This window comes from Chaetodon trifascialis, chromosome 1 (assembly GCF_039877785.1).
Source record: "Chaetodon trifascialis isolate fChaTrf1 chromosome 1, fChaTrf1.hap1, whole genome shotgun sequence".
Lineage (NCBI taxonomy): Eukaryota > Metazoa > Chordata > Actinopteri > Chaetodontiformes > Chaetodontidae > Chaetodon > Chaetodon trifascialis.
Window position 1 is genome coordinate 2,810,248 of NC_092056.1, and position 11,849 is coordinate 2,822,096.

Below are 11,849 nucleotides of genomic sequence, written 5' to 3' on the forward strand. Positions count from 1 at the left end.
CACACACACACACACACACACACACACTATACTTCTCTCTATATACACAGTGTGTATGTGCTGAGGGAGGTTGTGTTGTGATATTTTGGAGGTGCAATGCGTACCACTGCAGTGGAGCTGCTGGTGAGATGCACTCAGATATGATGCTGTTAACCTAAATCTGAGCGTGTGTGTGTGTGTGTGGGTGCGTGCACACATGCTTGCTGGTGTTTGTGCGTGTGTTTATGTGTTCACAGATAAATAGGAGGGGAGGAGCAGCCGTGCCATAATAACCGTTGGGCTTCACTGTGGCGACAGCGCTGCCAGCTTCCTCCCTCCTGCTCATTGTAGGGAGTCATTATCTCACCTCTGGGAGGAGGGGGGAGGAGGGGGTGAGGCAGAGGAAGAATACATGTAATGCTCTCAAATTGAAATTCATCCTGCCCCGTCTCCCTTTGTAATCTCATTCAAATTCCACAGTCTGTTCCTCGCTCATATTTAAATGAGCACTTGACTAAATCCCTCCTGTGCTTTTGCTTTTCTTGGCCAGCGTTTGGCAGGCTGCCGCGCGCTGTTGCATCAGAGCATCCTGGACGCTTCCCGGCAAACTGGCGCACGCTTTGTGTTTGGGCCAGCACGCAGAAATAGAATTAAAGGAGTGGGAAGCAGGGCCGCGCAATGAGGGTAAACAGGTCTGATGGCAGGCCGGCTGCATGCGTCTGCTCTGATGGGGGAAGGTAATGGAGAGTGAAGCCCCTGAAGCTCGGGACATGTCCACACTGACAGACGGTTCTGTTTACGCTCTGTTTTCGCTTCTTCTGGTGGAAGTTTGCTGCACACAGACAGTTAGCGGCGATTGCAAACGATCAGATGAAACTAAATGTAGAAATGCTTGTTTTTTAGAGACTGTCAGCAGCCTCAGCTGTTTACTGAAAACAACATGCTGAATGTTAAAGTTCAAGTGAGCGGCAGCCAAAATTATGACAACCAGCGACAACCAGGTGTTATTATAGTAACTATGACGGCACGGGTCACCTGCTGTACCCTTCAGGAAGAGCTTAGTTTTAACCCAAACCATGATCTTCCCTCAGCCAGTCAGGCTGGAGGTGTCACATCACAACACAGACTGATGTTTGCAGCAGCTCTGGAAGCCACAGTTCAGACGACGCTTACATGTGTCATTCTGACATTCAGCTGCTGTTCGCATGTACATTTGACCTACAGCCATTTCTGGATGTTTTGGCTGTTGATCATCCCTCTTGTGTGAATGCATTTACTTTGTGTGCATGCTGGGATTTGATTTTGTGGTTTCAGGTGCGTTTTTCTCCTCAGCGCTGATCTGTGCAGAGAAGAACTCTCCAAGAAGTCTCAGCTTCTCACTCAGCTAAAATTTGAACAATATTTTTGTGTCAGAAACATGTTCACACTGCTTTGATAAAGCGCTGGCAGAATACGATGATGTAGATCATGTTGAGCGATAACGTCAGTGTAAATATTCATTATCCCGATTCTGTTGATCACTCTGATCCATCTGATGAGCTCATCTGAAATCTGAGTCTTATTATTTTCTGTGTGAGAGCCGACGCAGCTCAGAAAGCCTTAAAACCAAGAGAGATCTTTGTCTTTGAGGAACTGTGCCACCACTTTCCGGGGCTTGCTAAGTCCTGAGTACATCAGTGTATGAGATGAAGATGCTTTAAGAGAAAGGATGTGTTCATTGTTTTAGCCTGGCTTAAAGCTTTCAGTTCAAAACAACACATGTATTTTTGTCTTTCTCTTGAGTTTGGTGTGTGTTGACTAGAAGCCTCCATTCTGTGCGCCGCGCCATTAACCTTCCTGAAATTAATACGTGAAACAAACATAAATGGTGTACTTTAATCAGATTTTCTACATCGTGCTCACCTCTTCTGCAGTGGTTCAGAAGAGAAATAACAGCAAACATCTTTTAGACTAACTTTCAATTCAATTCAATTCAATTCAATTCAATTCAATTCAATTCAATTCAATTCAATTCAATTCAATTCAATTCAATTCAATTCAATTCAGTATACCTTTATTAGTCCCGCAAGGGGAAATTCCAATTTACAGCAGCATCAGTAAAAGATAGATTAGTTAGATAAGTAAAAACAATAAGTATATACAAAAGAGTGTAATAAAAATAAACATTATCTTATATTATAAATTGCATTTACAGACTGTTATGTACTGGATGGATTGCACAGATTATTGCATAGATGATTTACAGATTATTTACAGATGATTTGCAGATTACTTGGAGCAGTTTTTGTTGTGTAGTCTGACAGCTGCAGGAAGGAATGACCTGCGATACTGCTCCTTCACACACTTTTATATTTCCCCCTTTTTAAATGAATGCTTAGAAAATAAGGCAGTTATCTCCCGTTCCCCCTCATGGACGTCTGTTTCTGGGCTCTTTAGTCTGCCATCTGCCATCTTCAGCAGGTGTTCCTCATCCTGCACCATGAGACTCGCACACAGGACAGCCTCAGCTAATGACCTGCCCCAGCTATCAGCTAATGATGGGAGAAGACGGCAAATTGGTCCCGATGTCCCCCTCATTTTCTCTTTTCCCACTTGCCATTCTGCCTGCATCTCTACCCTCGCTGTCAGTCTTTTCCTCACCCTCTCTGTGCGTCTTCATGGTCATCAATCCCTCCATCCACTTGGGATTAGCCAATTAACCTATAGCTGGTGTAAAAGTGCCAGGCAGAAAGATGAACAGCAGCAATGCCGTGCTCTCTTTATCTGTGAGTGTGGGAAAGAGAGAGTTTGTGTTTCTGCTGGTCTTGGTGAGTGAATGTCAGAGTTGTCTTTGCTGGCATTAATTAGCGTGAAAAGCATCTGCTACAAACGCAACCGCTAGTCCAAAAGCCTTTGAAATGTCATCTCTTAAAATACAGATTTTAAGATTTAAGAAAATACAGATTTTGGAGGACGTGGAAAAACAAGAAGAGGCAGATGAGGGAGTGTTTCGTCATAAACACAAACAGCAGAGTTGGATTTTTTATTTTCCCCAATGCTAAAATTAAGACTTGTCTTCAAATAGAAGGTGACGCAGTGTGTAGGCAGCTCCAGGCAACCTTGTTAATAACAAAGCACATGGATCTCTGCCATGGAAATGGAGATCCGGCGATAAGCCTGCAACATGACATCTTCATCCTCCCTGACATTATGTTTTAGCTGCAGCGTGCCACCCAGTTAGAGACAGATGGATGGAGGGAGAGATGGGTGGATGCATGGAGACGAGGATGGATGGATAGATATGCAGAAGCCGTGAGAGCGGGAGAAGCAGGAAGAGAAAGATGGATGACAGACAATCCTCGTAAGAATTTCGCAGGGAGAGCCGAGGCTGAGTCTCCTGCAGACATGTTTTGAACTACCTCTGTAATCGAGGTCGAAAACAGAGCCGGTGCTTGATCAAACTGTGGCTACGTGGCTGTGAATTATGGATCTTTGTCTGCCTGGGCTTTTTGAAATTAACAGCACTGATTTTTGTCTTTGTCAACCCTCTGAGCTGGAAAAAAGCCAGTGAATTAAAGCCAAACTGCCTTTGAATTTCCCTCATGTTTTCTATGAGGAAATGTAAACTGTGATGGCATGAAAGTACGAGTTCAGTCATCAGTCTAAATAACTAAAGGCTGCATTATAAAGTTATTGCTTTCTGTGTAAAAGACACATGCACAGACTCCTGAAATCCATCTGTGAAAGACAGCTCCATTCGCTGGCCTTAACGTTCTGTCATGCGAGCCAGTAACAGTGGGCAGGAGCTAAAGATAACACTGCTGAAACATTTTGGGGTCAACTTTAGTTGAAGTCAGGAGGTGCTGAAATACCACAGTGTTCGATTTTGTTTTTGGGTTTTGAATTTGCTGCTGCTCTGATCCACATCTCAGACTGCTGAGACTCATGCTATACTGATCTGACATCAGTTTTCTCATTAACAACGTTGAAATAATTTAATTATTGGTCATGACAAAGTGTATGTCTGTTTTCTGCAAACACTGAGGATTTTATTGAAAGATAAAGTGGGATTCCACCTGAATATTTCTTTGGAAATAGATGCTTGCAGATGACTCTTTCTTGGACTTCGGAGATGTTAATCAGTGAGTGGGTATTTGTGCAGTCTGCAATACTTTGCCACACTTTTTCTCATTGTTTTATAACTGTGGCGGTGTTGCCATCCGTCCATCCATTTTCTATACCGCGTATCCCTTTCGGGGTTGCGGGGGGTGGTGGTGCTGCAGCCTATCCCTGCCATCGGCAGGCGAGAGGCAGGGTACACCCTGGACTGGACGGCAGTGGATCGCAGTGCACAAACACACAACCACTCACACTCACACCTAGGGACAATTTTACAGTCACCAATTAACCTAATGAGCATGTTTTTGGCCTGTGGGAGGAAACCGGAGCGCCCGGAGAAAACCCACGCATGCACGGGAAGAACATGCAAACTTCACACAGAAAGGCCCGACCCGGGAACCGGGCCGGCAACCTTGTTGCTGCGAGGCACGCGCACTACCTGCTGTGCCACCGTGCAGCCCGGCAGTGTTGCCTTTCTTTTTAATTTGGTCCTTCACCTCCTCGTAAGCCTCCATGAGGCTGATTGTTGAATCCGTGTCTGCTCATCCTGGCTTGGACTTTGTGCAACCGATTAAGCTTGGACACTCATGTTTTGGATTGGTTGAACTCAGCTTTTCTATCTATCTATCTATCTATCTATCTATCTATCTATCTATCTATCTATCTATCTATCTATCTATCTATCTATCTATCTATCTTTTCCACCTGTAGCTCTCTTAGGTATCTGGAGCTGGTGTGCTTCTTCAAGGGATGACTGCAATGACCACGAGGGACATGAATAAGCCCAGACCGAATCCTACAACCTTGAGCGCCTCCTTACAGTTTTTTTGGAAGGAGACCTTCTTTGCATAGCGAGCGGGGAGCTCTCTGATGTGAGTCTGCAAAGACTGGACGATGGCTGCGTCCACTGATGGTTCCTCTAATGATATTAAGGTCCCCAGCAGGCGCCTACTATAGCCATACTTCATCTTCAGGTCCTTCATCACAGCCTTGCACACTTTCTTGGTGTCCTTGACGCCCAAGCAGCTTCCGTCGATGTTCAGTCCCTCCATGGTCTGGTCCACCAGTCTCTTTATGTGGGCGGCCCACACCGTATGGCTGCGGTTCTCCAAAGCCTGACACTCGTTCTGCACTCTCACCATCACCGAGGTGACAAACAGCCTGAGTTGGTTGTCACTCCCTTCCTCCATTGTGGGCTCACAAACGGAGGGTGGAGGATCAGTGGACTTGGTGGTCGCCTGTAATGGCTCAATTCTGTCTGCAGAGTCGTTTTCCATCTCTTGGTTTCTTAGTTCGCCTGTTTTCAGTAATGCTGCCACTATCTGCAATCGATGCTCCTGAAATGCTGAAAGTTCTCTAACGTGTGCTTTGAGGTCTGCTCCTCTATGTACAGACTGGATGTGCTTTGATCACATGACACCAAAGCCACATTCTGGAATGTTGCACACACGCACACACACACACACACACACACACACACACACACACACACACACACACACACACACACACACACACACTATCCTCAGTCTTCACCCTAACATGTTATGATTTAAATTGTGGGGACCTGTACCCCCCCCCCCCCCCCACACACACACACACACACTCTTTTTTCCACCACTTTTGGGGACACTTCATAGACTAAAGGCCCATTTATACCCTCCGTAAATAACGGATACGGACGCTTTCATCCGTATCCGGAGGCTGTTTCATCTGTCAGTTTGTCCGATTCCACCTGAATATTTCTTTGGAAATAGATGCTTGCAGATGACCCTTCCTTGGACTTCAGAGATGTTAATCAGTGAGTGGGTATTTGTGCAGTCTGCAATACTTTGCCACACTTTTTCTCATTGTTTTATAACTGTGGCGGTGTTGCCATCCGTCCATCCATTTTCTATACCGCGTATCCCTTTCGGGGTTGCGGGGGGTGGTGGTGCTGCAGCCTATCCCTGCCATCGGCAGGCGAGAGGCGGGGTACACCCTGGACTGGACGGCAGTGGATCGCAGTGCACAAACACACAACCACTGACACTCACACCTAGGGACAATTTTACAGTCACCAATTAACCTAATGAGCATGTTTTTGGCCTGTGGGAGGAAACCGGAGCGCCCGGAGAAAACCCACGCATGCACGGGAAGAACATGCAAACTTCACACAGAAAGGCCCGACCCGGGAACCGGGCCGGCAACCTTGTTGCTGTGAGGCACGCGCACTACCTGCTGTGCCACCGTGCAGCCCGGCAGTGTTGCCTTTCTTTTTAATTTGGTCCTTCACCTCCTCGTAAGCCTCCATGAGGCTGATTGTTGAATCCGTGTCTGCTCATCCTGGCTTGGACTTTGAGCAACCGATTAAGCTTGGACACTCATGTTTTGGATTGGTTGAACTCAGCTTTTCTATCAGTTTTCTATCTATCTATCTATCTATCTATCTATCTATCTATCTATCTATCTATCTATCTATCTATCTATCTATCTATCTATCTATCTATCTATCTATCTATCTATCTATCTATCTATCTGTCTTTTCCACCTGTAGCTCTCTTAGGTATCTGGAGCTGGTGTGCTTCTTCAAGGGATGACTGCAATGACCACAAGGGACATGAATAAGCCCAGACCGAATCCTACAACCTTGAGCGCCTCCTTACAGTTTTTTTGGAAGGAGACCTTCTTTGCATAGCGAGCGGGGAGCTCTCTGATGTGAGTCTGCAAAGACTGGACGATGGCTGCGTCCACTGATGGTTCCTCTAATGATATTAAGGTCCCCAGCAGGCGCCTGCTATAGCCATACTTCATCTTCAGGTCCTTCATCACAGCCTTGCACACTTTCTTGGTGTCCTTGACGCCCAAGCAGCTTCCGTCGATGTTCAGTCCCTCCATGGTCTGGTCCACCAGTCTCTTTATGTGGGCGGCCCACACCGTATGGCTGCGGTTCTCCAAAGCCTGACACTCGTTCTGCACTCTCACCATCACCGAGGTGACAAACAGCCTGAGTAGGTTGTCACTCCCTTCCTCCATTGTGGGCTCACAAATGGAGGGTGGAGGATCAGTGGACTTGGTGGTCGCCTGTAATGGCTCAATTCTGTCTGCAGAGTCGTTTTCCATCTCTTGGTTTCTTAGTTCGCCTGTTTTCAGTAATGCTGCCACTATCTGCAATCGATGCTCCTGAAATGCTGAAAGTTCTCTAACGTGTGCTTTGAGGTCTGCTCCTCTATGTACAGACTGGATGTGCTTTGATCACATGACACCAAAGCCACATTCTGGAATGTTGCACACACACACACACACACACACACGCACGCACACACACACACACACACACACACACACACACACACACACACACACACACACACACACACACACACACACACACTATCCTCAGTCTTCACCCTAACATGTTATGATTTAAATTGTGGGGACCCCCCCCCCCCCCCCCCCCCCCCCCCCACACACACACACACACACACACACACTCTTTTTTCCACCCCTTTTGGGGACACTTCCTAGACACATTCATTTCTGGGAGACGTACCACCACCATAACCTCTGTCTGCCTGACCCTGACCCCGACCCCTGACCCTCACCTCACCCTAACACTAACACAAGTCTACAGCCAAAAATGGAATGATTTACGTTATGCTCACTTGTGTTTTGTCCCCATAAGGAAAGTAAGTCTCAGCAATGTGACTGCGCAAACCGATTTGTGTCCTCGCAATGTGACTAAAACATGCACACACACACACACGTTCTCGCCCAAAGAAAATGGTAAAACTCACGAGCAGACAGACGCACTTTCAAGCCCTAACCCCCAATTACTGCCATTTCAAATTTTCAAACAGAGTAATAATAAGTTCAGTGCATTTAGAGAAATAATGAATGCTTTCAGAAGTTTGTATTTATTACTTTTCAGTGACAATTAATGGGAAAATGCTCAGATGTGCCATGGTGTGTTAGTCCTGGCACTGAAGTGAATTCATTAGCATTTTGTGAAATCTCAATGTATTGATAGATAGATCGATCTGTCAGCTCACTCTGACCGAAGTGGACAGATGACAAGTGGTTCTGTTCCATCCAAGAGTGGTTCCCTTGAACCATATGACATGTCTCTCCACGTAGCATAACCGCCCACAGTAACCCATAATACAAAAAAAATAGAAATGAAGCTGTCCAATGGCTGACAGCATCGGCCCATCAGCTGGCTAGCGACCTGTGTTGATTTTAATTACAGTCTGATTAAATAAGGTCAGAGTTCAACACAAACATCTCGGATCTGTGAAGGGTTAATTTAAAAAAGCGATATTTTTGATTTGTTTTATATTCTGAAATCGTGCTTTTTGTGCAATCCAGGGAATTCATCAGTTTGGTTTGTTCATTTCAAGAATGGCTGCTGTGTCGCTGTAGCGCCAGTTGATTGAGTGGTGATGCAGTGTAGCTGGTGTGTGTGTGTGTGTGTGTGTGTGTGTGTGTGTGTGTATCGCTCATAGACTTCCCTTTCCTCACTCTGATTGTGTGTCTCTGTGGAAACGAGTGTAAATGTGAATATTAGTTGGTGAGTAAATGACTGAGTACTCCTCCAACAGGCAGGTTTCATTAAAGGGATCTCCATTTCCATCTGGTTAATTATTCATCGCAGCGATCCATGAGCGCCTTGAGACGCCAACCCAACCTCCGTGGAGGGAGCTCATGCCTCCACGTTTCTGAATTTCTAAAATATTTAAATACGTTAAAGTTGGACCGAGTTACTTTTGGTTTGTTGGGGTGATTTGTTGCATTTAATTTTTGATGACTATCTTTCTATCTGAAATTAAATTAGTTTATTTTATCTTGGATCCACATCTAATACTTTTTTCCCTAATTCTTAAAACGCAGATGGCAGCCAGGCGTGTCTCACACCCCCTGCAGCTGAGACCCTCTGCTGTTTGCATACTAACCAGCTGCAGCCATAAATCATCATTCTGTCTCATGTTTCCTCAAACGCAGCTCAGATCAAGCCGTAATAAATTAACGTTCTGCTTACCAACATACTGTAGAATAATGATTCAAGCGTTTAGCTGACCTTCCACAGCTGAATGTGTTTTTTGAAAATTAATTTTGCAGGTTCTTGGGGTTGTTATTAATAACATCAAGGGCTTCAGAGAGCGTTGCTTCAGGTTGCAAGAGGCTCTGTCACTGTGGGCTGCCCTAGTTTCATCATTAGGTCTGTTTTTATGGAACAGGCTGGCAAACTAAATATAGCCACACAGTGGGCTCAGTCACACAGCCGAGAGAACAAAACCATCGCTTGTTGTTGATGATGATGATGATAAATGCCGATGATGCTTTCCTCAACTCCAACTTACTTCCAAAGAGTCTGTGTCAGATGTGTGGTTGAGATCACTCTGCACACTGATTTGACGAGTCAAATAATGTAAAAGTGATCAACTTCAAGGGGGCAACAAGAAGCAGACCCCTGACGCAACAGTTAAGTTCATGCTGTAAAATAATGACGCTGATGAGATGCAGGTTGGGATGTGCACGGCTGCGTTTCCGTCCAAATGGATCATTGTAGATTGAACACAGAGGAAGCTGCTCGTCACTGTCGTATCTTTTAACATACAGGGCATCTATCTGTCTATCTATGATTCAAAACAAGCATCTCCAGGCTAAACTGTGTGTGCCACTATCTGAACTGAGGCGGGTAGCACAGAGGAGGTGAAAAGAGGGTCTTCAGGTCCCAGTAAACGTTTATCACGGTATCTGACTTGTCAGAGGAGCGTTCAGAGCTCACTTTTTTGTGCCAGTCTTGTACTGTGTGAGATGTGGCTTCAGGAGCAGCTTTAGCAGCTCCCTCATCGGCAGCTGGATCTTCAGTGACAGCAGCTGGCACTACTTTAAACGCTTGGACAGGTGTCACACTGTCAGGGTCTGTTACTGAAGGGCCCTCTATAAGTGCTGACAGACTAATCTTCCTCAGAGCAACCCTCATGAGGTCATTCTTTCTCTCATGCTGATCAGGTCAGTTCCACATCAGCTTCATGAAATGGTTGACTTTTGTCTGAATCTCAACCAGAAAGTGTGGCCTTCGTCCTGTTCCGGGTTTAGGTGGTAGTAGACTACATCACTTCTTGGTGGTGATGTTGCTCCGGCCCCTGGAAATGTCCCTGGCAATCCTCTGGACGCGGCAGGTCTCGTCCGTGTCCTTTCAGGCCTCCTGGTCTTCTTTGGGATCGTGTTCTCCAGGTTATCAAAGCCCTGAATGAGAAGCTTCAGGGATGCTGTGTCTGCAGGGGCTGAGAAACAGTTTGCACCTGAGCTTTACCACGAATCTGAGGACTGACTCTTCGGCAGATTTGTGGAAAACAAGGACTTTGTTTCCCACCTTTTCCAGCATAATGATTTGTGAGATCTGGCCTCTGATTCAGTAATTCTTAGTTTTGCCATCTGTGCCATCCAGTTTAAGTTCTTCCACCATCAACTCAGCTCATCATTCGTATCCTGGTAAGAGCTAGATCACTATGTTGGATGACTCTGCTAAAGCTCTTCAAGGATCCTCTCGGCACCTTCGGTGGCTTAAACAAAGCTTTCACCAGAACATGCTTTCTCTTGCCAGCTCTCTGCCAGGGGAGTTACTGGTGTCTGACCTGACTCCCACAGCTCTTCTTCCTGCTCTGTCGATTTTTCTGACGTTGTCTTGGCTTCATCAGCTTCCATTAAAGCCACGTGTGTAATTCCAGACCACATTCTCCAAACTGTTAATGGCAGCATTGCATTCTTGCATTCTTCACGTTTTGACAGAAACTCAATCGAATACAGTACACAGACAGCACATTAATGTTTTACCTCATCACCTTCATTGATTTTTGTAAATATATACTTACTCTGAATTTGTACCTTCCTGACAGCTCTTCCATTCTGCAGCATTGGTTTCTTTTATCAAAATATGGTTGAATGTGTGGGAAAGTGGCTTCTTTTCATTTTGTATCAAGTGAATGTTACAAGGCTGAACTTCATTAGAAATATTTCTGGTAAAGTTTTGTAAATTTTCAGCAAATACTGACATCTGACAAAATGAATCTTACAAGCTGAAATGAATCTTACGTAGGCTCTCGTCTCCTCGGCATTTACCCAACATGCAGAAATGAATCAGTAAAACCTAAAAATCTAAGTTACTTGTTGGTTTGTTGTATGTCCCATTCAACAGGAGGAGAAATAAAAGAAGTCCATAGATATCTGACGTTTGTCATCAGACAGTCGTAGTGCTGAGTGCTGCATATTAGCTTGTGTTTCAATGCCAGTGTTTCCTTTTTCACTGTCTTGGCTCGGGCTATATTGTGCTTTGATTATAATCCTCCACAGTAAAGCCATGTCCAGACTGACTTTAGCACTTTGTCCATAAATGCAGCTTCCTCATTTGTGTGAATGAAGCCACTCTGTTGACCCAGCGGAGGAGTTCACACAAATAAAACACAGAGTCATCTGCAAAAACGTTGAACTTTTGCTGCTGTGTTGTATCAGACGGTGCTTTTGTTGATCACATAGATGCATGCACACATTCATGGTATATTACTTTGTAACATCAGCAGTGAGTTTCTGCTGTTAAAATCATCATTTTGGAGAGCAGTAAAATCCTTCCTCATCATATCATTAACTGATCTGATGTCTAATAAGCCTTCAGCCTCGTGGATCTACAGCCCAAACTGAGATTCAATACCTGGAGTGGACCCACCCTCACCAGTGTCCTTGTATTTTTATTTATTTATATTTAATGCTGAGCTGTTTTTGCTCTAAACACC